The following is a 24,066-nucleotide window of genomic DNA, read 5'->3' as shown; positions in this document are numbered from 1 at the left end:
TTTCTACCATCTAGAAGACTCGAGAAGCCACGGGAACGAAGCGGAGGCCGAACGGGGCCTGGCCCAGGGCGCCCGCCCTAGGGACCAGGGCGCCCGCCCCCCTTTGGAGTCCAATCAGGACTCTCTTCGTGGATCACGCTCCACCGACCTAAAGGATCAAGGATAACCGTTCAATCAATGTCGGTTTGATCCGACGGCCCATGTTTACCTGAGGGGACTATATAAGCAGACCCTCTGGCCCCTGGAGGAGAACAAGTTCATCATAGAGTTGAGAGGAGCCCTCAAAGGATAACCTCTCCTCTAAATAGACTTAGGGCTTAGCATCCAATGTGAGTAGAATTAGATCTTCTAGTTTCTACTAGATTGAGAGAGATAGAGTGGAGGTGTAGATCGGAGGAAGCCCGGCCTGTCGGTGTCTACTCCGAGGTTGTACCTGCGGGATCAAGTTCTCCTAACCCGAAGCTTGCTCCTAGGATTCTTCAGTATTTCGACTTCTAAATTCTAGTAAGTTCTTGTTTTATTGTTCTTTGGTTTATGATTTTACTTTGATCTTTTCGCGTAGAGTTTAGAGTAATCATCTCTAGCGTAGACGTGGTGTTTGGGCTAGAATACTCATAGATATTCTCTGACTAGCTGGACCGTGGTAGTAGCGAGGAATGTGACATTTCCGAGTTACCTTTGCAAACCATATCTCGTTAGCAGGAAGGATAGGGTTTATAGGTGCGGGTTGAGCATCCTCTATGGTGTCTAGATTCCGTAAGCTTCCCCAATAGAATAGTAGATCATCCTTACCAAGGTTAGAAAGAGATTACGGTTGTAGTCTTCTCTATTTATCACTCACATCGAGAAACATTCTTTGTAGCCTAAAGGTTAGTAGTAATAGACTGGGTTAGTTAGATGCACTCTTTCTCCTAGTGGTAAAAATATAAATACGATACTCTGGATAACCTCCTGGGTGAAATGCTCACCGATATCCGTGCGCTTGCGGATCAATTCCTTATTGCGTTCCCAAATATCAACAAGCATTTTTGGCGCCGTTGCCGGGGAGAAAGACAGTTTGCTGAGATAACCTTGAGTCTTACTACTAGCTTGTATCTATACTTTTATCTTTTCTTATCTTTTATATTCTTTATTTATTTTCTTTATTCTTACCTTATGGAAGACCAAGATTCTAAATGAATCTATCAATTTGCAACACCTTCGGTAACTGACCTTTTACCATGGGAGTCATCACAGCCTATCCAAACATCCCAGTATAGGTTAAGTTCTAGGTTGATTGCCATGGTTCAAAACCTATCTTTTTCAGGAAAGGAAGACGAAAACCCTTACCTTCATATTACAGATTTTGAGCAAACATGTGATTGTCTTCGCATTGAAGGCATTTCTGATAAAACTTTACGTTGGAAGCTTTTCCCTTTTTCTTTAAGGGGAGAAGCTAGACAATGGTACAGTTAGAAGGTAAGTCAACAATGAGGTGAATGGGGAGTTTTACGAGCCAACTTTTGTCTAGGTTTTTATTCCCTCGACCGTATCAGCGACCTTAGACTCGAAGTCCTATCTTTTAAACAAAAAGATAATGAAACTTTGGGAAAATCCTGGAAACATTTTTTTGATCTTTTAGAATCTGGTTCAAACCTTAATCTTGAAGACCTTGTTCTTTTATTTCATTTTTTTCGAGGTCTTCAGAAAGATCATAAACAAATACTACATACAATGTCTAGAGGTTCTTTCTTTCGCTTCCCTACTGATGATGCTAGAGTGATCCTAGATAGAATCCTAGAAGGTGAGATGGATAATACTCTTCATGATGATACCCGCGAAGCCAAAGTAGACACTCTGCCAAATTCTCCATCTACTTTAGCTATCCTAAGTTCTGAGCCACAAAAGGAAGAAATTCCACCACCGGACTTCATGCTGGATATAGAATCTGATCTTTTTGCCGATTTTGGAAACATTTCAAACTACCATTTTATTAACAGACCCCAAAACGGCCATTTTAGCATTTGTTTGCCAACTGAACATCGATTGAGAGAGCTTATCTCAGTCATGAGTAGCAAGTTGTTGGAGGAATCAGAGCTTTCCTCTGATGTGATCCGTTTGGACACACCCTCTATAACTATACGCTGTGCTTATGATTCTGATCGATTTGATGCTCTCTATAATCCTGTTGTGGGGATCAACATCATGTCTGAATCTTTTGCACTTAAACTATTTAAAAATTTGGTTTTAACCCCCACAACAAAAGTCATAAAGGAATCTTCGAGATGATTGGTCCCTAGTCTTGGAATTATTAATGTCCTACCTCTTACGGTAGAAGGCTCCATGGTTCATTTGAACTTCTATATCTTTGATACATAGGACTTCGACCTGTTGATAGGACAACCTTTTAGAAGACTCCTTTATGAAGGTCATACTGGAAAGCTACACATTTCTTTTGGAAAAACCTTTAAAATTCCCATAACGATTTCACACTCCTTAAATAATAAGGCCGAGTCATATCTTTTACCTGATCCTATGGAGGAGGTAAAGGCTGCATCTCTAGAGCATTTAGACGAACCAGACTTAGAAGACGAAACTCCTTTCTTCACAGAAGAAGAAGCTGAACCTTCTGAACCTGAACCCTTAGACGAGTTTGCAGAAACACCTAGACCCCCCAGAGAGCTTAAAACTTTACCACCCGGTCTTATCTATGCTTTCCTAAACAATAATCCAGAGTTTCCTATGATCATTAGTGATAAACTCACTTAGGAGCAAACTCTGCGATTAATGACCATTCTTGAGAAACATCACTCAGTTTTCGGCTACTCACTCCAAGATCTTACAGGAATCAGTCCTATGATTTGTACCCATAGTGTTCCGACAGATCCTTCTATTTCACCTTCTCGAGAGCCCCAACGTAGACTTAACAACACGATGAGAGAGGTAGTTAAAAAGGAAGTTATAAGTTGCTGCATGCAGGGATTATATATCCTGTGCCGTAAAGTGAGTGGGTGAGCCCAGTCCAAGTTGTGCCTAAAAAGGGAGGCATGACTGTCATTATGAATGAAAAGGACGAGCTAATTCCGCAACGCACCGTCACAAGATGGCGGATGTGCATAGACTATAGAAAACTAAACAAAGCCACAAGAAAGGATCATTTTCCTTTACCTTTCATAGATGAGATGCTAGAGCGATTAGTGAACCATTCGTTCTTCTGTTTCTTAGATGGATATTCAAGGTATCACCAGATCCCGATCCATCCCGATGATCAAAGCAAAGCCACTTTTACATGCCCATATGGAACTTATGCTTACCGTAGAATGTCTTTTGGGTTATGTAATGCACCAGCTTCTTTTCAAAGATGCATGATGTCTATATTTTCTAATATGATTGAGGAGATTATGGAAGTTTTCATGGATGATTTCTCTGTTTATGGAAAAACTTTTGATAGTTGTCTTGAAAACTTAGACAAGGTTTTGCAGAGATGTGAAGAAAAGCACTTAGTCCTTAATTGGGAAAAATGTCATTTCATGGTTAGGGAAGGAATAGTGCTGGGACACCTAGCGTCTGAAAGAGGTATTGAGGTAGACAAAGCTAAAATTGAAGTAATTGAACAACTACCTCCACCTGTGAATATAAAAGGAATTCGAAGCTTTCTTGGCCATGCTGGTTTTTATCGTAGATTCATAAAAGATTTTTCATTCATTGCTAGACCACTTACTCTTTTGCTAGCCAAGGATGCTCCTTTGAAATTTGATGATGCATGCCTAACATCTTTCAATTTATTAAAGAATGCACTCATCTCTGCACCAATTATTCAACCCCCTGATTGGTCGTTGCCTTTTGAAATTATGTGTGTTGCTAGTGATTATGCTATGGGGGCTGTTGTGGGACAAACTAAAAATAAGAAGCATCATGCAATTGCTTATGCCAGTAAAACTTTGACAGGAGCTCAACTTAATTATGCAACCACTAAAAAGGAGCTTCTGGAAGTTGTCTTTGCCATTGATAAATTTAGATCTTATTTAGTTGGAGCTAAAATAATTGTTTACACTGATCATGCTGCACTAAAATATTTGCTCACTAAAAATTATGCTAAACCTCGCCTGATTAGATGGATCTTATTACTACAAGAATTTGATTTAGAAATAAAAGATAAAAAGGGAGTAGAAAATTCTGTTGCTGATCACTTGTCTAGAATGTATTTTAAGAGTCCACAGGAAACCCCCATCAATGATTCACTCCGAGACGACATGCTCTATGGGATTAACAGGTCTGACCCCTGGTATGCAGATATTGTTAATTTTATGGTTTCAGGGTATGCACCACCAGGAGCAAACAAGAAGAAACTTATTCAAGAAAGTCATTCACATATATGGGATGAGCCATACGTCTTCCGAGTATGCTCTGATGGCTTACTCAGGAGGTGTGTGACCACTGAGGAAGGATGGAAAATCATCGATAGATGTCATTCATCACCATATGGAGGTCATTATGGAGCATTCCGTACACATTCAAAGATCTGGCAGTGTGGACTCTACTGGCCTACAATGTATGAAGACACGAAGCAATATATCAGAAGATATGGGCCATGTCAAAGGCACGGAAACATAAACACAAGAGATGCCATGCCACTCACCAACAACCTTCAGATTGAGCTCTTTGATGTCTGGGGAAAAGATTACATGGGTCCATTTCCCCCATCAAAGAAGTGTGAGTACATCTTGGTGGCAGTTGACTACGTCTCCAAGTGGGTAGAGGCATTACCTTGCAAGCATGCCGACAACATCAGTTCAAAGAGGATGTTTGAAGAAATTATATTTCCAAGATTTGGAGTCCCCAGAGTAGTGATAAGTGATGGAGGAACACACTTCATCGACAAACGCTTCAAGCAATATCTATCAAAACATGGAATCCGTCACAACGTCGCTACCCCCTTTCATCCTCAGACAAGTGGCCAAGTAGAGACTTCCAACAAGCAAATCAAGAATATTCTTTAGAAGACAGTGAATGAAATGGAAACGGCATGGAAAGACAAGTTACCCGATGCACTCTGGGCATACCGGACAGCATACAAGACCCCAATTGGAATGTCCCCATACCAATTGGTGTACGGGAAGACTTGCCACCTACCTGTTGAACTGGAATTCAAAGCACACTGGGCCATAAGGAGATGTAATATGGACCTAGATATTGCTGGAGATCATAGAAGAATGCAACTATCAGAATTGGAAGAATGACGAGAGAAAGCATATCACAATTTGACGATCTACAAAGAAAGAGTCAAAAGGTGGCTTGACAAGAGGATCAAGAAGAAGGAGTTCACACCCGGAGATAAGGTATTACTTTTTAATTCCAGGATGAAGCTTTTCGGGCATGGAAAACTCCGGAGTAAATGGGAATGACCATTCAATGTAATTAATTCATCATCCCACGGAGCTATCACTCTTCAAAATAACGAAGGTACGTTATTCAAGGTAAATGGTCAACGTCTTAAATTATTTTTAGAACCCAATAAAGAATTAGAAGAGATAGACGTAATCCATTTTTACCTTCCCATGGAGATTTAGAGCCCAACCTTTTTAATCTGATGTTTTTGGGTCACACATATATTTTCCTAATTAAGTTTGCATCTAGAAGCACGCTCGTGGAAGCGGGCCCACAGAGGGGCCAGGCACAGGGCAGGCACCCTGAGGAAGAGGGCGGGCGCCCAGCTCCTGCCCCCTCTCGGTCCTGATTTCCTCCGTTATGGAAAACACACTTATGGTAATCCAAATAATCCTTCAGATGGAAAGTTTCGCACGCCCATCGAAGGGAACAACCCCTAGATGCACTTTTTGACACCTATATAAACAGACCCCTGACGTCAGTTTTCAAACACCAATCCACCCAAGCCTTCTCCTCTTCTTCAATTAGAGCTTGTTTAGTCCCTCACTGCTCCAATAGCCGAAAAATTCCACGATGATTGGGAAGTCGTCCCCTTCAACCTCAACATGGAGCCTAAGGAAGACCCCGACGCCCATGCTCTCATCCCAGCAAACACAGAGCGACAGCTAGAAGCCATGCCATTACGCCAGCGCAGCTCCACCCAATCCTACCATGCTCAAGCAGTTCTCACCGCACCGCCACAACCCCTACTTCTCAAGGGACCGTCAGCCAAGAAGGAGACCACCATCGAGGTGCCAGCCGGCACGAGGATCCTTCCACCAAGACCCAATGAGAGGGTAGTTGGAGTCAAGACCAACCGGAGCGGCGAGATCAGCAGCATCCGCTACACTACGGAGGAGGAGAGGCCTTACTTTGAAGGGATTAGAGCAGCCAAAGTCTATTTCATCCCTCCAAAGGCAGCCTCGAAGCACGCTCTCAATGCTTTCGAGACACCTCCTAAGCGTCGCAAGACTATAGTAGATATTGATGAGGACGTTCGCAGGCTAGACAGAGTCGTCATAGACCTCTAGTCCTCAGTTAATTCTATCACTAGGCAGCTCTCTAACCACAACACCGTTATACTAGGCCTTAGGCATGATCTTGCTAGTGCCAATAAGAAGATCAAGGAGTTAGAGCACCGCTAAGTTATCTAGATTAGATCTTGAGGCAATGTATCTTAGTTATTTATCTTTAAATTCGGTTTAGATTTTACTATTATCATCAGTTTGCTACTATTATCGTCAGTTTGCTACTAGTCATTTGTAATAAATGCCTCAAGATTAATAAAGAGTATTATTATTATTATGTCTTGTGTGTCTCTACTTTATTTTTATGCAAGAAAGCAGGAAACAAGTATGGGGGAGATCCCTTGACACGCCAAACACACTTCGACTACACCATTCCACGATTCAGGTACATACTCTGCACACTTCACTTTACACATACACATATATCTTGGACTATGCAGAATATTGTCTCTAACATGATAAATTAAAAAGATTAAAATGTTTCTAATCATGATTAATCTCACTCTATGATATTTCCTGAAAACCTGCAATTATTAAAAAATCATTTTAAAACCCTCTGTTACTTAAGTCATTGTGGAATGTGAGATGGTAGAGTATGAGTTTCTTATTCTTGATATCATTGTTGCTTGGAGAATTTATTCAAAAATTCTAGCTACCATCCTCAGTGTTTTATATGCCTGATAAACCTGAAAATATTAACATGATAATTATAACAGCTATCTACTCTGTATTGAGTTTGTTCAAAATGAGTTAGACCCTTGTTGAGAGATTTATCATGCTCCTAAGATCAAGACACTTATTCAGAAAGATTCACTCTTCCGAAGTATTATTGCGTTAGAGGCATGGGCTATGCAAAAATAAGGATATTTCGAGGAAATAAAAAGGAACAAGTGCTCGATAACCTCGCAGAAAAAATGGACAAGTGTCCGGCAGTAGAATTAGGGGTACCTCGGTATCCACTTAAAAAGAGAAAGAGAGAAAAAAAAAGAAAATGATAGCTCATGGTCCCTCTAATAAGCAATATGCCAGCAAGAGTTGACAAGTTTTTAATTTCCAAAGTCTTTGATCCAAGAGTATGGCATTCCTCTCCTCGGATCCTGTTTTGATCAGGCAATTAATGCAAGTAAGTATGCTTGGGAATTTTTGCAAATTAAAACAGCCTCAGTGAGAAAAACAAAAGATAAATGAGTGATCTGAGAGAACCTATGAGGATAAAGGTATGCTAACGTTCTTTTCAAAAATATACAAAAACTCCAAGTAACAAGATTGAAAGGAAGAAAGGATCTCTACTCTTGATCATATATTTCCCTGACTATGCTACTCAGTGAATTTTTACAACAACCTACAGGTATGAAGAGAATGTTTTATAATGTTTTAACCCAAGATATTTTTCTTAACCATCCTTTTCTCGAGGACGAGTAAAAGCCTAAGTATGGGGGTATTTGTTGACGGTTCTTAAGTATCAATTTTAATTATCAAATAAACAAGAGAAAGGACCAATATGCAAACAACACCTAGAATTAGGGTTTGATCTGACAGAATTCCACGAGTATTGTTGTTTATCTGTTTCTATTGGGGGTTATCAGGAAATAAGGAAGAAAGGCCCACATGTCGGGATTACATAGAGATATCAACGCACCCGCAATTTTCTACCATCTAGAAGACTCGAGAAGCCACGGGAACGAAGCGGAGGCTGAACGGGGCCTGGCCCAGGGCGCCCGCCCCCCTTTGGACTCCAATTAGAACTCTTTTCGCAGATCACGCTCCACCGACCTAAAGGATCAAGGATAACCGTTCAATCAATGTCGGTTTGATCCAACGGCCCACGTTTACCTGAGGGGACTATAAAACCAGACCCCCTGGCCCCTGGAGGAGAACAAGTTCATCATAGAGTTGAGAGGAGCCCTCGAAGGAATACCTCTCCTCTAAATAGACTTAGGGCTTAGCATCCAATGTGAGTAGAATTAGATCTTCTAGTTTCTACTAGATTGAGAGAGATAGAGTGGAGGTGTAGATCGGAGGAAGCCCGGCCTGTCGGTGTCTACTCCGAGGTTGTACCTACGGGATCAAGTTCTCCTAACCAGAAGCTTGCTCCTAAGATTCTTCAGTATTTCGACTTCTAAATTCTAGTAAGTTCTTGTTTTATTGTTCTTTGGTTTATGAGTTTTCTTTAATCTCTTCGCATAGAGTTTAGAGTAATCATCTCTTGCGTAGACGTGGTGTTTGGGCTAGGATACTCATAGATATCCCCTGACTATCTAGACCGTGGTAGTAGCGAGGAACGTGACATTTCCGAGTTACCTTTGAAAACCATATCTCGTTAGCAGGAAGGATAGGGTTTATAGGTGCGGGTTGAACATCCTCTGTGGTGTCTAGATTCCGTAAGCTTCCCCAATAGAACAGTAGATCATCCTTACCAAGGTTTGAAAGAGATTACGGTTGTAGTCTTCTCTATTTATCACTCACATCGAGAAATATTCTTTGTAGCCTAAAGGTTAGTAGTAATAGACTGGGTTAGTCAGATGCACTCTTTCTCCTAGTGGTAAAAATATAAATATGATACTCTGGATAACCTCCCGGGTGAAGTGCTCACCGATATCTGTGCGCTTGCGGATAAATTCCTTATTGTGTTCCTGTAACATCCTAGATTTTTACGTAAACCAAAAATACGAGATTTTTAAAATTTTTTCCTGTAATTGTGCGAAGCTTATAGTTTTTAGGTCTAACTCGATCCTAACCCGCTAACAAATTGTGGCATACATTGTTTGTAGACGAGTGCTCTTGTTCGTGAGTCGTCTTAAGTTGGGTCTTGTTTAGGGTTTTGAGTTTCTTTTGGAGTGCACAAATCCATAGCAAAGTCTTTATGAATCTCTGTTGAGCCTATCTCAAAGGCGAAGCGAATCCCTTCTCAACCTTTTCGTTGGAGTACATCTCAAACTCCTTTGATCCTTTTTGAACTATTTTCCAAAATTCTCTTCTCAAACATTTTCTCTTGTCGATCTCATCACTAAATCTCCACCGCTAAATATATCTTAAATTCATGGCAACTCATCTCAATCTCTTTTTGAGTTCTCTCTCGAATGCCCTTCTTTTTCCCTTTTTAAATTTCTCTCAAAGCCCTTGAGACAAATTCATAAATGAAAAACCCTTCCTTCTTCTCCTGGCCCAGCCGGCCACCACCTCCAGCCCAGCCAGCTCCCTGTCTCTTCTCCCATTTGGCCCAACCGCACAGCACCTACCCTTGGCCCAACCGGCGCCATCCCACTTCCAACCACGCGGCCCAGCCTGCTCCCCATCCCCCCTCCACGGCCCAAGTCACCAGGCCCAGAGCCGCGCCTGCCCCGTCCCCAACCCTAGCGAGCAGGGGCGCGTGCCCCAGCACCCAGCCACCGCAGCTGACACTGAAGGGGAGAGCCACGCCCAACCTCGACATCAGCGCCCCATCTGCCCCTAGTTGCAGATGCTCGACGCGTGGACAAGGGTACGGATGCCGAGGCCATCCACCGTTCGCGATGGAAACCCTAGAGCTTCGCACTATAAAAGCCATGGCCGCCGCCGCTCTCTGCTCCATTCCCAGCCGCCGCCGTCTCCTTCCCCAGTAGAGCCGCGCGCCAAGCCCCAGCAGGAGCTCCGCGCCCTCACCGAGCACCTCGCCCCGTCCACGACGCCGCCAAGCACCACCGCGACTCACCTGCCGGAGCACGATGCCATGACATCGACCACGCCCGACCCGAGCACCCGCCTCGCCACCGCGGGAGTTGCCACGACCACTCTGCGACCTCGACCCCGAGCGCCTCGTCCTCGCCCACCCCGCGATGTCGCCGACCTCACCCTGGACACCGACCACACCAGAGCTCCTCGACCCCGTCATGCACCTCGTCGCCGCGTCCACGACGCCGAGCAGCAGCAGAACCGCGGCCACGACCTCACCCTCGACCGCGACCTGCACTGCCCCGATGGAGCTCACCATGTCGCGCCGAGGCTGCGACACCGACCCGGCCCCATCCACCACCACGACGCGCTTGGACCCCACCGTTGTCCGCGATGTTGAGCCGAGCTAGCACCGCGAGCTCTACCTCGAGCTCCTTCTTGCTCGTGCGCCAGAGCCGCTCGCCGCGCCGAGCTTCGTCCCATCCTCGCCATGGTCACCAGGAGCTTGTGACGCCATGCCACCGAGAGCCAGAGACGACGGCACCCTCGCCTCGACGACTGACACGGCCACACCGCCGTCCTCTTCCTCATCGTGACGCCGAGCAGCAGCAGGACAACGACACCGACCTCGCCCCGATCACGCGCGTCGCATAGCCACGCAGCACCGAGCGCCACCCCGACGTCGCCCGAGCCCTTGGTCACGTGCTCGCTGCGGTCACCACCCCGGCAGCAGCGTGGTAGCCACGACGTCGCTGCGGTGACCAAGCACCACGACCCCGTTCGGCGTCCACGGCTCCGTCCTCGACTTTGAGCCCGTGACCAGTACCTCGACGCGCCCTCGCCAAGCCTACCTCTATCGCCGGTGAGCCACCAGTGCGCAAGTGCCCTACTTGTTAACTTCCTATTTCGCCTTGCTGAGACCGGCCTTCGTGCCGTGTTTTACTGTTGTCGCAGGGAAGCAGTGGCCTCGTTGTGCCCTTGCTGAAGATGTGACGCCTTCCCGATGCCTGCTGCACATCCCGGCCAGCAGCAGGCTTGCAGCTGATCTGCGCCCATCCTCGGCACCAGCAAGGTCGAGCCCTCCAAAAACCCGTTGACGTCAACGTCAACAAACCCTTGCCCTTCATTTCAATATCATACATGCCATGTATCTTGCTCATGTATGCTTTGCGATCTATCTTTATCTATATCCATGCCTGTGCCGTGCCTTCACGCCGGTCTATCTATTTATCTATCCATTTCTATCTTGTATGCTATGGAAATGTGCAACTCCAATTTGTCATCGTTGTCAAGTTGCGGTACTTGCAGTTTGTGTGTGGTTCTTGTAGTTGTGGACCGTGCTGTTGAGCCGGTTGAGAGAGTGATGTGTTTGAACGCTACGATCGTGAGCTTGTCTCGCCATGGTCGTGACGCCGAACATGACCCCTTCTCTCGTGTTGTCGTTGTTCTTCTTTTGTTATTTGCTTGAGGACCGAGCCTTCGAGCCGGTCAGGGAAGTGGTAGTGCGCTTGACCATCTCGATCGTGGGATCATCCTGTCGTGATCATGATGCTGTTGGGTATTTTAAACGCAAACAGAAAAATCCGCAAGCGCACGGATACCGATGTAGCCTTCACCCGGGAGTATTCCAGAGTATCGATTTTCCACAGAGAACGTGAGTGTACTAATTAAGATCCAAGATCGCCCAAGGATAACTATATAATTATTTTTGGTGGGAAGAGAGGAAGTTTCCTGAGACTTCTCTAGTTGATCTAAGAATCAAGAATTACTTCAAGATTATCTATATCGGGACATCAGAGCACTAACCACAGAAAGAGATAAGAAGGGGGTTAGGAAGGTCTGACTACGGTCCTACAAACACCGATCCGAACGTGGTGGAATACGTCGACCGTTAGGGCTGTCACTACCCTTGGGCTACCACAACAATCCATAGGATTGGGTGCAATTCCAGGTAATTGCAAGACTAAACACCACGTCTAATCTATTAATTACTACTCTAATGTTACAAATATTAGAGCACTTGATGCAAGCGGGAATCCAATAAATAACATGAATGTAAATAAAAGTAATTAAAGAACTCAGGATTATGAATTGAAGAACCTGGAGAATGATGAAGAACGAACCAGTTGCTGCAAAAGTACAATGTTGAGGAAGATCCGACAGATCCGGCTCCTCCTCCGCTCTCCTCTTCTCTCTCCCTATTTTCTAGATTACAACTAGAACTAGAACTAGAGGAACTAGAACTAGAACTAGAACTAGATGAACTAGAACTAGAACTAGATGAACTAGAGGTAGAACTAGAAGAACTAGAGGGATCCTCTCTACTTGGATGAAGAATTGAAACCCTAACTTTGATTCTGTAGAAGAGGTATGCTCTCCAGGGGCCAGGGGGCCTTGCTTATATAGTATTTTCAGATGAATCTGGGACGTCGGATCAAACCGACATTAATCGCACGGTTTTCCTTGGTCCCTTAGGTCGGTGGAGCATGATCCACGAAGTTGAAGCTGATTGGTTACTGTAGCTGGGCGGGCACCTAAGGGGGGAGGGCGGGCGCCCTACCCCCGGGCCCGATTGGCCTCCCGTTCATTCCCGTGGCTTCTGGAGTCTTCTAGATGGTAGAAAATTGCGCGGCACGTTAATATCTCTATGTAAACCCGACGTGTGGGCCTCTCTTTCATATTTCCTGATAACCCCCTGCAGAAATAGACAAACACCAAAACTCATGGAATTTTGTCAGATAAAACCCTAAGTCTGGGTGTTGGTTGCATTTGGATCCTTTTCCATGATTAGTTGATGGTTAAATGTGAGCATTAAGGACCGTCAACAAGGTCCCCCAAGCTTAACCTTTGCTCGTCCCTAAGCAAAACTAAAATCAGCAAGAAAACAGGGGTTACTTTTATGCCTCTTACTACAGGGTTTTTAAGTTATCACTAAGGTTTTAAGTGATTGAAAAACAGAATGATCAAGTCAAGCACTATGTCTCAAGCTCTTCTGTCTTACCTTTGTTCTGGAGTTGTTTGTAAGTTTCCAAAATAAAACTGAGGCATTTGCCTTCTTCTCGAAAGATATATAAGTAGAGCTTTAAAAATTTTAGCATACTTACTTTGCATTTTGCTATGTCAATGCTCGGAGCAAGGGAGAGGAATGTCATACTCCTAGATCAAGACCTTTGACCTTTTTGAAAAGTTGTCATCTCTTACTGGCATATTGCTTATTAGAGGGACCATGGGCTATCATTTTTTTTCTTTTTTTTTCTCTTTTTTTCAGTCTCTCTCTTTCTCTTTTTTTTCTTTCTCTTTTTTTTTCAAGTGGGCAGCAAGTACCCCTAATTCTACTGTCGGACACATGTCCATTTTTTCCACTCAGGTGGGTATCTTTGTACCCCTAATTCTACTTCAGACACTTGTCTATTTTTACCTCTCATCTCACTCTTTTTTTCGAATCAAATTTTTGCATAGTCCCATGCCTCTAACACAATAATACTTCAGAAGAGTGAATCTTTTATATTTTTAAAACAAAAAGATCTTGATCTTCGGAGCATGATAATTCTCTCAACCAAAACTACAAGAATTAACAATGGCTTGAACAAAGCAAGTGCCTACAGTTTTAATATTTATATCTTATAAGACTCTAGGTATTATGTCAAACAGGATCTCATTCTTTTTAAGATTTTGAAAAGATAAAATCTCCAGAACTCTAGCAAAACTTAGAACAAGTTAAATAGTAGCTCAGACCTTCTCATATCATATTTGTCAATTACTTAGACTTGGATCAAACTTTCTTTTTATTTTATTTAAAACTTAGGATTACACAAAACTATTGTATATTACTCAAAAGAAAAACTTTGTTTGGTTTCATGGTTATGCATTTATTTATTTATTTATTTCCAAATACTAGTAAATAAAACTAAGAAAGAAAAGTAATACTTATCTAGATACATGTGGGGGTGCCTCCCCCAAGCTGGATGTTGACATAGTCGTTCACTCTTGTGGCCTGCATGTTCGGTCTCACTCTTCTTAAGCCTCAAAATCCTACACAACCCAAATAGACAACAAAACTTGTGGAACATGTTAAGGGTTAGGTAATTGTCTAGAGCTTAAGAGAGCTTAGTATGATAATTCTATGAACTCAATCACATCAAGTTCCTCTACCCGGTTGTTTTGAAGCTCAAGATAGATTTTCAAGCGTTGACCATTTACCTTAAAAGTGTTACCTATGTCATCTTGGATGGTAATGGCTCCATGAGTTGAAGTGTCAATAACCCTGTATGGTCCATCCCACTTACTTCGTAGCTTACCATGCCCAAAGAGCTTAACTCTTGAATTGAATAGTAGAACCTTATCTCCAGGCTTAAACTCCATGTGCTTGATTCTCTTATCATGCCATGGTAGGCTTTCTCTCTCCATTCTTCTAGCTCAGATAGTTGCATCAGACGATTCTCGCTAGCGAGGTGGAGATCCAACTTCCATTTCTTGAGTGCCCAATGAGCCTTAAACTCTACTTCCACAGGCAAGTGACAAGTTTTTCCATATACAAGTTGATAAGGTGACATGCCTATGGGTGTTTTGAATGCAGTTCTATATGCCCAAAGTGCATCAGGAAGTTTGTCCTTCCACCCCTTACCCATCTCATCTACGGTCTTTTGTAAAATATTTTTGATTTGTTTGTTAGATGTTTCGGTTTGACCGCTAGTCTGAGGATGGTATGGTGTTGCGACGTTGTGTCGAACTCCGTGATCGGCTAGGTACTTCCGGAAGATTTTGTCGACAAAGTGGGAACCTCCATCGCTTATGACTATCCGGGGTATACCAAAGCAAGGAAAGATTACTTCATGGAACATTCTCTTGGCATGTTTTGAATCAGCTGATTGACAAGGTAGGGCTTCTACCCATTTGGACACATAGTCCACACCTACTAAGATATATTCACAATTCCCGGACATAGGGAATGGCCCCATGAAATCAATGCCCCATGCATCAAAAAGTTCTACTTGAAGATTATTTGTGAGAGGCATTTCATTTCGTGAGTTGATATTCCCATGTTTTTGACATCGGTGGCATCTCCTGACAAAGTCCTTTGTATCTTCATACATCGTTGGCCAGAAAAAACCACTTTGCCAAATTTTAGCATGTGTCCGAAATGCTCCATAGTGTCCTCCATATGGTGAGGCATGGCATCTTTCCATAATTTGAGTAGCCTCAGCCATAGGAACACACCTTCTCAAGAGTCCATCAGCGCAGACTCGAAAAAGATATGGCTCATCCCACAGGTGGAAACGACTATCGTGAAGCAACTTCCTTTTGTTTGCACCAGGTGGGACATAGCCTTTTACTATAAAGTTTACGATGTCTGCGTACCATGGATCTGCATGTGTTATCTTAAGCAGGGTATCATCCCTTAGGTAGTCATTTATGGGAAGCTCATCATGTGTTTCCTTATATTGAAGCCTAGACAAGTGGTCGGCTACGGAATTCTCTACTCCCTTCCTATCTCGGATTTCTATGTCAAAGTCTTGGAGTAGAAGAATCCATCGAATTAGACGAGGCTTAGCATCTTTCTTAGTGAGGAGGTACTTGAGAGCAGCATGGTCTGAATAGATGATTATCTTTGCCCCCACTAAGTAAGATCTAAACTTGTCTATAGCAAAGATAACAGCCAAAAGCTCTTTTTCAGTTGTAGTGTAATTGAGCTGTGGTCCAGACAAGGTTTTGCTAGCGTAGGATATAGCATAATGCTTTCTATCCTTGGTTTGTCCTAAAACACCACCAACCGCAAAATTGCTAGCATCACACATGATCTCAAAAGGAAGATTCCAATCAGGTGGTTGGATAATCGGGGCTGAGATGAGTGCTTTCTTAAGAGTTTGAAAAGATTCATGACACTCATCACTAAAGATGAAAGGTGCGTCCTTAGCTAGGAGATTAGTTAGGGGTCTAGCAATTTGAGAGAAATTCTTGATAAAGCGTCTATAGAACCCTGCATGTCCCATAAAGCTACGGATTCCTTTCACATTCGTGGGAGGTGGAAGTTTTTCAATAACTTCAATCTTTGCTTTGTCCACCTCTATACCATGTTCGGACACTTTATGTCCTAGCACTATTCCTTCCTGAACCATAAAATGGCATTTCTCCCAGTTCAGGATTAAGTGCTTTTCTTCACATCGCTGCAAGACTCTATCTAATTTCTCCAAACAATGATCGAAGGTTTTGCCATAGACGGTAAAATCATCCATGAAAACCTTCTTCTCAATCATGTCCGAGAAAATAGACATCATGCACCGTTGGAAGGAAGCTGGAGCATTGCACAATCCGAACGACATTCGTCGGTATGCATAAGTTCCATACGGGCATGTAAAGGTAGTCTTTTCTTGGTCATCTGGGTGGATTGGGATTTGGTGATATCCAGAATAACCATCAAGGAAACAAAAGAAAGAGTGGTTTGCAAGACGTTCCAATATTTCATCAATGAAGGGTAACGGAAAGTGATCTTTGTTTGTATCCTTATTGAGTTTTCGATAGTCAATACACATACGCCACCCAGTGACAATTCGTTGAGGGATGAGTTCATTCTTCTCATTCCTAACGACCGTCATTCCTCCTTTCTTTGGCACTACATGGACAGGGCTAACCCACTCACTATGTGGCACAGGATAAATAATTCCAGCACGATAGAGTTTGAGGACCTCTTTCTTAACAACCTCTCGCATAGTATTGTTAAGTCTCCGTTGTGGTTCCCTTGAAGGTGTAAAATTAGGATCAATAGGGATACGATGAGTGCAGAGAATGGGACTAATGCCTGTGAGATCCTCGAGAGAGTAGCCAAATGCTGATCTCTGTCTTTCAAGAACAGTGACAAGTTGTTGTGTTTCATAATCGGAAAGCTTGTCACTGATAATTACTGGAGTTTTTGGGTTATTGTGCAAGAAGACATATCTAAGGCCAGAAGGAAGAGGTTTTAATTCTATCGAAGGAGGTGAAGGTTGTTCATTTTTGTCTAGCTCAACGGGTTCTACCAACTCTTCTTCTTGAACAAAGTGTTCATAATTAAAGAATGGTTGGGTCATCTCCTCTTGAGTCACCATTAAGATCTCCTCAATAGGATCTGGGTCAAGTTTGGGTTCCACTATCGTGTTAATTGATCTAGCTAGAGGAACAACAATAGTGGAATTCCCAACTTTGAAGTCTAAATGACCTCATTGTGGTTGTTCTTGTAGAAGTTTCATGATTGGTCTACCAATCAAGAGAGGAATCTCCGGTATGTCATAAATGTGAAAATCTAGACATATTCCAGAGTCCTTGATTCTAACAAGAACTGCCCTTAATACCCCATGGCTTTCTAGAATTAATCTAGATGGACTTTGTAAAAGTTTTTGAGATGGGGTTATGGATTCGTTGGGATAAAGAGTGTCAGCTAACTCCTTGGAAATAACATTTATCCCAACATATGGATTGTAGTGGACCTTCCTAGGAGACCCTCTAATTTGGCACAGAAGAATGGTTGAAGGAGTGATGATTCGAGCTACCTCAAGAGACAGCTCTGCTTCTGTTAGCCATTCATAACTCAGAATAGCCGAAAGGCTTTTGATGTGTTCTATGTCAACAGATTCTACTCTTAGAATGGATTGAGTGGTCCTTGCTAGGGGTTGTATTTGGATAGGAAAATTCAAGGTGTTTCCATAATCTTCAAAAAGATCTTCCTCGAATTCAAAGGGATGCTCTAAATGTGGTGGTTCATCATCCCTTAGTTGGTTTTGCATTCCTTTATTAGGAGGTTTCTCTACAACCAAATTAATAGACGGGTCAGGTGGAATTTCTAACTCGGTTGCAAGTTCCTCTTCTTTTGGTTTAGGATTAGGCTCGACTTCTTTTTCTTCTTCTGGAAACTCATCATAAATGCCTGTGTAAGGGGTATTTTCAAGGATTCTTTCTAGGATGGCTCTCCCCTCATCTGTGAGTTTGTGTGTGAATGATCCTCCTGAAGCAATGTCGAGGTGAAGAGCAGCTTCCTTGTTTAGACCACGATAAAAGTGGGAGTACAATACATGGTCAGGCAGGGAAAGGTTTGGACCAGAATTGCTAAGGCTTGTGAACCTAGCCCAAGCTGCTCCTAAAGTTTCCTTCTCTCTTTGTTTGAATGTAAGAATTTCAATTCTAAGGTCAGCGATTCGAAAAAGTGGGAAGAAAGTGAGACAAAAGTTGTCCCGAAGTTCATCCTAACTTCCATTAACTCCTCCTACTGAATGAGCATACCACTTTTTTGCTCTTCCCAAAAGGGAGAACGGAAATAATTTCCATTTAAGGGTTTCTTGTGTCATGCCAGAAATAGATCGGCAAGAGCACAACTGCTCAAATTCTCTAAGATGGGTGTATGGATCTTCATCTACTTGCCCAGAGAAGGGTTGCTCCTGAATCATGGCTATTAGATCAGGGCCGAGGTCATAGCCATCTGTAAGAATTGGATGTGATGATGGTGGTGGCTCTAATAACTCGCCCTTTGGAGCAAAGAATTTATAGATAGGAGTGAAATCCATGTGGTGTGGTGAAAATGGTAAGGTGAGTGTGGTAAAAAAGGAAAAGAAAAAGGATATACGGACGACTTGGTTCGAAACTAGCACAGCTACCGTTCCCCAGTAACGGCGCCAGAAAGCTTGTTGGGTATTTTAAACGCAAACAGAAAAATCCGCAAGCCCACGGACACCGATGTAGCCTTCACCCAGGAGTATTCCAGAGTATCGATTTTCCACAGAGAACATGAGTGTACTAATTAAGATCCAAGATCGCCCAAGAATAACTATATAATTATTTTTGGTGGGAAGAGAGGAAGTTTCCTGAGACTTCTCTAGTTGATCTAAGAATCAAGAATTACTTCAAGATTATCTATATCGGGACATCAGAGCACTAACCACAGAAAGAGATGAGAAGGGGGCTAGGAAGGTCTCACTACGGTCCTACAAACACCGATCCGAACGTGGTGGAATACGTCGACCGTTAGGGCTGTCACTACCCTAGGGCTACCACAACAATCCGTAGGATTGGGTGCAATTCCAGGTAATTGCAAGACTAAACACCACGTCTAATCTATTAATTACTACTCTAATGTTGCAAATATTAGAGCACTTGATGCAAGCGGGAATCCAATAAATAACATGAATGTAAATAAAAGTAATTAAAGAACTCAGGATTATGAATTGAAGAACCTGGAGAATGATGAAGAACGAACCAGTTGCTGCAAAAGTACAATGTTGAGGAAGATTCGACAGATCCGGCTCCTCCTCCGCTCTCCTCTTCTCTCTCCCTATTTTCTAGATTACAACTAGAACTAACTAGAACTAGAACTAGAGGAACTAGAACTAGAACTAGATGAACTAGAACTAGAACTAGATGAACTAGAGGTAGAACTAGAAGAACTAGAGGGATCCTCTCTACTTGGATGAAGAATTGAAACCCTAACTTTGATTCTGTAGAAGAGGTATGCTCTCCAGGGGCCAGGGGGCCTTGCTTATATAGTCTTTTCAGATGAATCTGGGACGTCGGATCAAACCGACATTAATCGCACGGTTTTCCTTGGTCCCTTAGGTCGGTGGAGCATGATCCACGAAGTTGAAGCTGATTGGTTACTGTAGCTGGGCGGGCACCTAAGGGGGGAGGGCGGGCGCCCTGCCCCCGGGCCCGATCGGCCTCCCGTTCATTCCCGTGTGTTCTGGAGTCTTCTAGATGGTAGAAAATTGCGCGGCACATTAATATCTCTATGTAAACCCGACGTGTGGGCCTCTCTTTCATATTTCCTGATAACCCCCTGCAAAAATAGACAAACACCAAAACTCATGGAATTTTGTCAGATAAAACCCTAAGTCTGGGTGTTGGTTGCATTTGGATCCTTTTCCATGATTAGTTGATGGTTAAATGTGAGCATTAAGGACTGTCAACAGATGCTGAGCACAACTTGTTTCCCCGTATTTAGTTGACTCCATTGCGCTACGGTTGTTAGCTCTTATCCCCGTCCCTAGGGTTTGATCATTGCGGGCTCGATATTCATAACAACGCGGTTCTTACCCACACCTTCAAGTTTTGTGTGATCTAGTCTAGTGGGATACACATTAGGAGCAACCCTTGTAGAACAGTCGGAAGCCCATTCGTTAGGTGAAGATCATGGCCGTGAGTCCTCCTTGCCATGACCATCGAGCTTTACCCTATTTCTTGTGTGTTTATCCTAACCACCTCGTATGCTTGTACCATCCTGGCTAGAGCATTCCCTCGGACCTAGTGGTGACAACTGCATCGCTACGGGCCTTAGGAATAGCCTCGTGCCGATTTAGTTGCACAGTCGTGGTACCCTACGAGTAGGTTTGGATCGTGGGGTCGTATCCCTTTTATCCAACCATCGTTCATTCCATGATGAGTTGGTCGAGAGAGTATGAACTCCATTCTTCTTCTTTCTTAATCTTAATCCTTGTCGATCTAGTAAGACGTGGGTTGAGCCCTTTTGCTTGTTTGATGTTTTGTTTACAATACCGCGATTCCCGCTGTTGCTATGGCAAGTGGATCAATGGAAAGTGAAACCCGTGTCTTTTCCCGCCTTTTTGGTTCTTTGTGTTTAAACTCTTGTATGCTTGTACCTATTTGACCGTAACATTTCTTTGGTTCTCGTGGTGACAACCGCACCGCTAAGAACCCTGGTGATGTCTTAGTGCATTTAGTGCACCTAGGTTGTGGTACCCTACAAGTAGTTTGAGCACTCGTGTACTTGTGTGTCACTCTCTCTGATTCCCCGTCTCTTACCATGGCGGGTGGATTGGGAGGAGTAGACTGTTGACACTTCTTAACGCAACCACCGGATATCGGCGACGGCGCCAGAAGTGCCCTGGTAGGGTAACTCTATTTACTATTGGATAATTCCGCAAGCGCACAGAATGTACCGCTGTAGCACTTCACCAAGGAGTATTCCAAGGTATCGTAATTTATATTTTCCCAAGGGAAAGCGGCTAAGTGTGTTTAACAAAAAGGGGAATGAGATTCCTTGAGTTATCTAGTATCAACTAGTGAATAAGGGTGGTAAATAACGAATAGGAAGGGTAGTGGTGAATCCAAGGTCCTATGCTAAAGGTAAATGGTAGAGTTAGCTAGGTGGGAGGACAACGAGTGAGTAAAGGACTCCTATGTATCTAACTTGACTTCTGTGACTTACTTTAATAGATAATTGCCTTAACTACGCTAGAGCCTTACTAACTGTGTGCGAGGGATAGCCGAGCTGGTAAGACGCTTAGAAGGTTTTTCACCTAACACCTTACCGAAAGCGACTATTGGGCTTATGGACGCCTTACCTTTTAAGAACTAGCCTGTACGTGAGGAGAACCTAATGCCGCCCACGATCTGTCACCTACTAGGGAGTGCGCTCCTACTTTCCGTTCAAGCCAGCGGTAATCAAAGGTAATCTTAAGTATGAGCACCACGCTCACACTTAATCCTACAACGCTAACTAGTTGCAGCTAGCTAGAGCTCCTATACAAGATAGGACGATGATGCACACACAGGAGTGGTTACAGGTCACTAACTTCACTAAGACAACTATATTACTAAAGTAAATGCACAACAAGACTAAAAGACTTGCACTAAGTAAGAACTCAGTAAAGTAAAGTAAGAATAATATATTAATAAAAGGAAAGTCTTACAAAAGTAGAAAGGTACAAGAGCTATACCAGACTCTCCAGAAGACGACTCCGGAGACCCCGAGCTTCGCTCGACTCGACTCTAACTCCCACTCTAGACTAACTACTACTCTACTTGTATGCTTGGAACTTGTAATGCACTTGGCCTTGGAATTGCACACTTGAAATGAAGGATGGAGGCTGCCTTTTATAGAGGGAGATGGAGTAGGGGTTACTCCATCGCCACGTCATCGATCCGCGTGACATCTTCTCTCCACCCTTGGATCAAACCGACCTCACAACCGCCATTTGATCAACGGCAGGGGCAAATCAACATGTGGGACATGTGGGGAAGGTCGGTGGGAGGCCACCGACCCTGGAACCGCCTTTGATGTGGGGTCGGGCGACCCCACTTCTGGGCCTCTGGGCCCACCAGCAGTGTCCACAGGGGTCCCTTATGTCGGTGGACTAGGTGGCACACCTGGGTCCCACCAAAGAGGGGTCGAGCGACCCCCTCCCTGTGGGCCCAGGGTGTCACCTGTTGTCCCCTCGATCTCCTCTTGATGATTCTGATGTTGGCTTTGTCAAATAATGTCTTGAATTTGTTGTTCCTGCATAAACAAGCTAAGAGTACAAGTGGAACTAGTTATGGATAAAATATGTTCATGTCATGTCGTTTCCCCTTGCAACCGAGGCATGTTGACGGTGTTTTGTATGTGGATTTCTATGGTATATCCACCATCAACAAGATCCCCCAAGCTTAACCTTTGCTCGTCCCGAGCAAACAATCAAACTTAGCCTCGGTGGATCAGGTATTGTTACTATGTTCACATTTCAAGAGTACCATGTGTACAACAAAGTTCTTCTCTTTGCATGAAAAATTTAGCTATGTAAACTTACCCCTATTACCTTAGTCCCTTATGGGGCTTATGGCTTTTCCTTTGTCTTAGGTGGTTGAGAGACAGAACAGTTTGACTTGAGCACTAACTTTCTCATTCTTAGCAAGTTTCATATCAGAGGTTTTGTGATATTTTCAAAAGAAAGCTTAAATGTTCCTCTTATGGTTCTCTCATGTCACTCAAATGGTGTATGATTCCTCACCAAGGCATATGGTAAGAGTTGCCTTCTCTATTTCATCCTATTTCTAAAAGGCTTATGTGGAGTTCAAGGTAGGGATGAAAGGAGATAGCATACTTACTTTGCATGTATTGCGAAGTCAAAGCTCGGATCCTTGAAGAGAAGTGTCATACTCCCAGATCAAGATGTGCAAGTGTGATATATGGTGGACTAGGTTGCTCCTTTATTTGATAGACTCTCTATGTATTGAGACATGGCTAGCATTTTTTTCTTCTTTTTTTTTATATATATGAGCTTTCATGTGCTCAATTTTCTTTTTCTGTGGACTTGCACATGTCCATCTTTTTATTTCATTTTGCCTAGCCCTTTTGATGTCTCATTTACCAAATAATGCTTAGAGAGATGTTCTAACATTTAGAGTATGGAGCAACCTATTTAGTGGATGCGAAATACATGTGGTTGCGTACTTCCAGTGTAGAAGCAGCATATATATATGTGGTGTGTACGTGATCTTGATCTTAGGAGCATGAAAAGTCTCTTAACAAGGGTCAACAAGACTTGACGACACTCAACACAAAGCAAATAGCTTATGTGGAAAGGTTGCAATTATGTAAAGTAGATATGGCTGTGGTAGGAATTCATCACCATTGAGGAACAATTAAGGTTTTGATCATTTTAAGAATAAATCTCTGATAATCATGCATGCTTAGAAAAATATTATAGTAGCTCTTGTCTTACTATCTCATGTCCCACAACAACTTAGACTTAGTTCTAGCACTTGCAACCCACAAAGTTTTTAGGTTCATGGCAGTTTAAGTGAGCTAAGTGATCCATACTTAGAGAAATACTAAGTTGTATACTAGGCACTAGAGAAACATTAACAAGCAACTAGTCATAATTTCCATGAGGGATATAAACATACATGAAGCATATATGCTAAAGGGAAATGCTAATAAATATTTATTTTTTTTTAAGTAAGAATGATAAAATGCATGAAAATAAATAGGATAGAATACTTACCTTAGTGGGGGAGAGGATCTCCCTCAAGCTAGATCTTCGCTCACTGTGGTGGCGGGAAATTTTGGTACCATCCAGCCCAGCGTTGTGCGTCTTCCTCTCGCACACGTCGGATATGTTGGCCGTTTTGTAACGCCAGTTGCAATGTTGCTTCTTGCCCAATCTGCAATTCGCCCATGTCATTAATGAGACTGTCCATACCTGTGGGCTGGTGACGCCTAGCCCTGTCCCTTGGGCGTGGA

This window comes from Sorghum bicolor, chromosome 5 (assembly GCF_000003195.3).
Source record: "Sorghum bicolor cultivar BTx623 chromosome 5, Sorghum_bicolor_NCBIv3, whole genome shotgun sequence".
Taxonomy (NCBI): Eukaryota; Viridiplantae; Streptophyta; class Magnoliopsida; order Poales; family Poaceae; genus Sorghum; species Sorghum bicolor.
The sequence above is the reverse complement of the archived record's forward strand: the minus strand, read 5'-3'. Positions refer to the sequence as shown.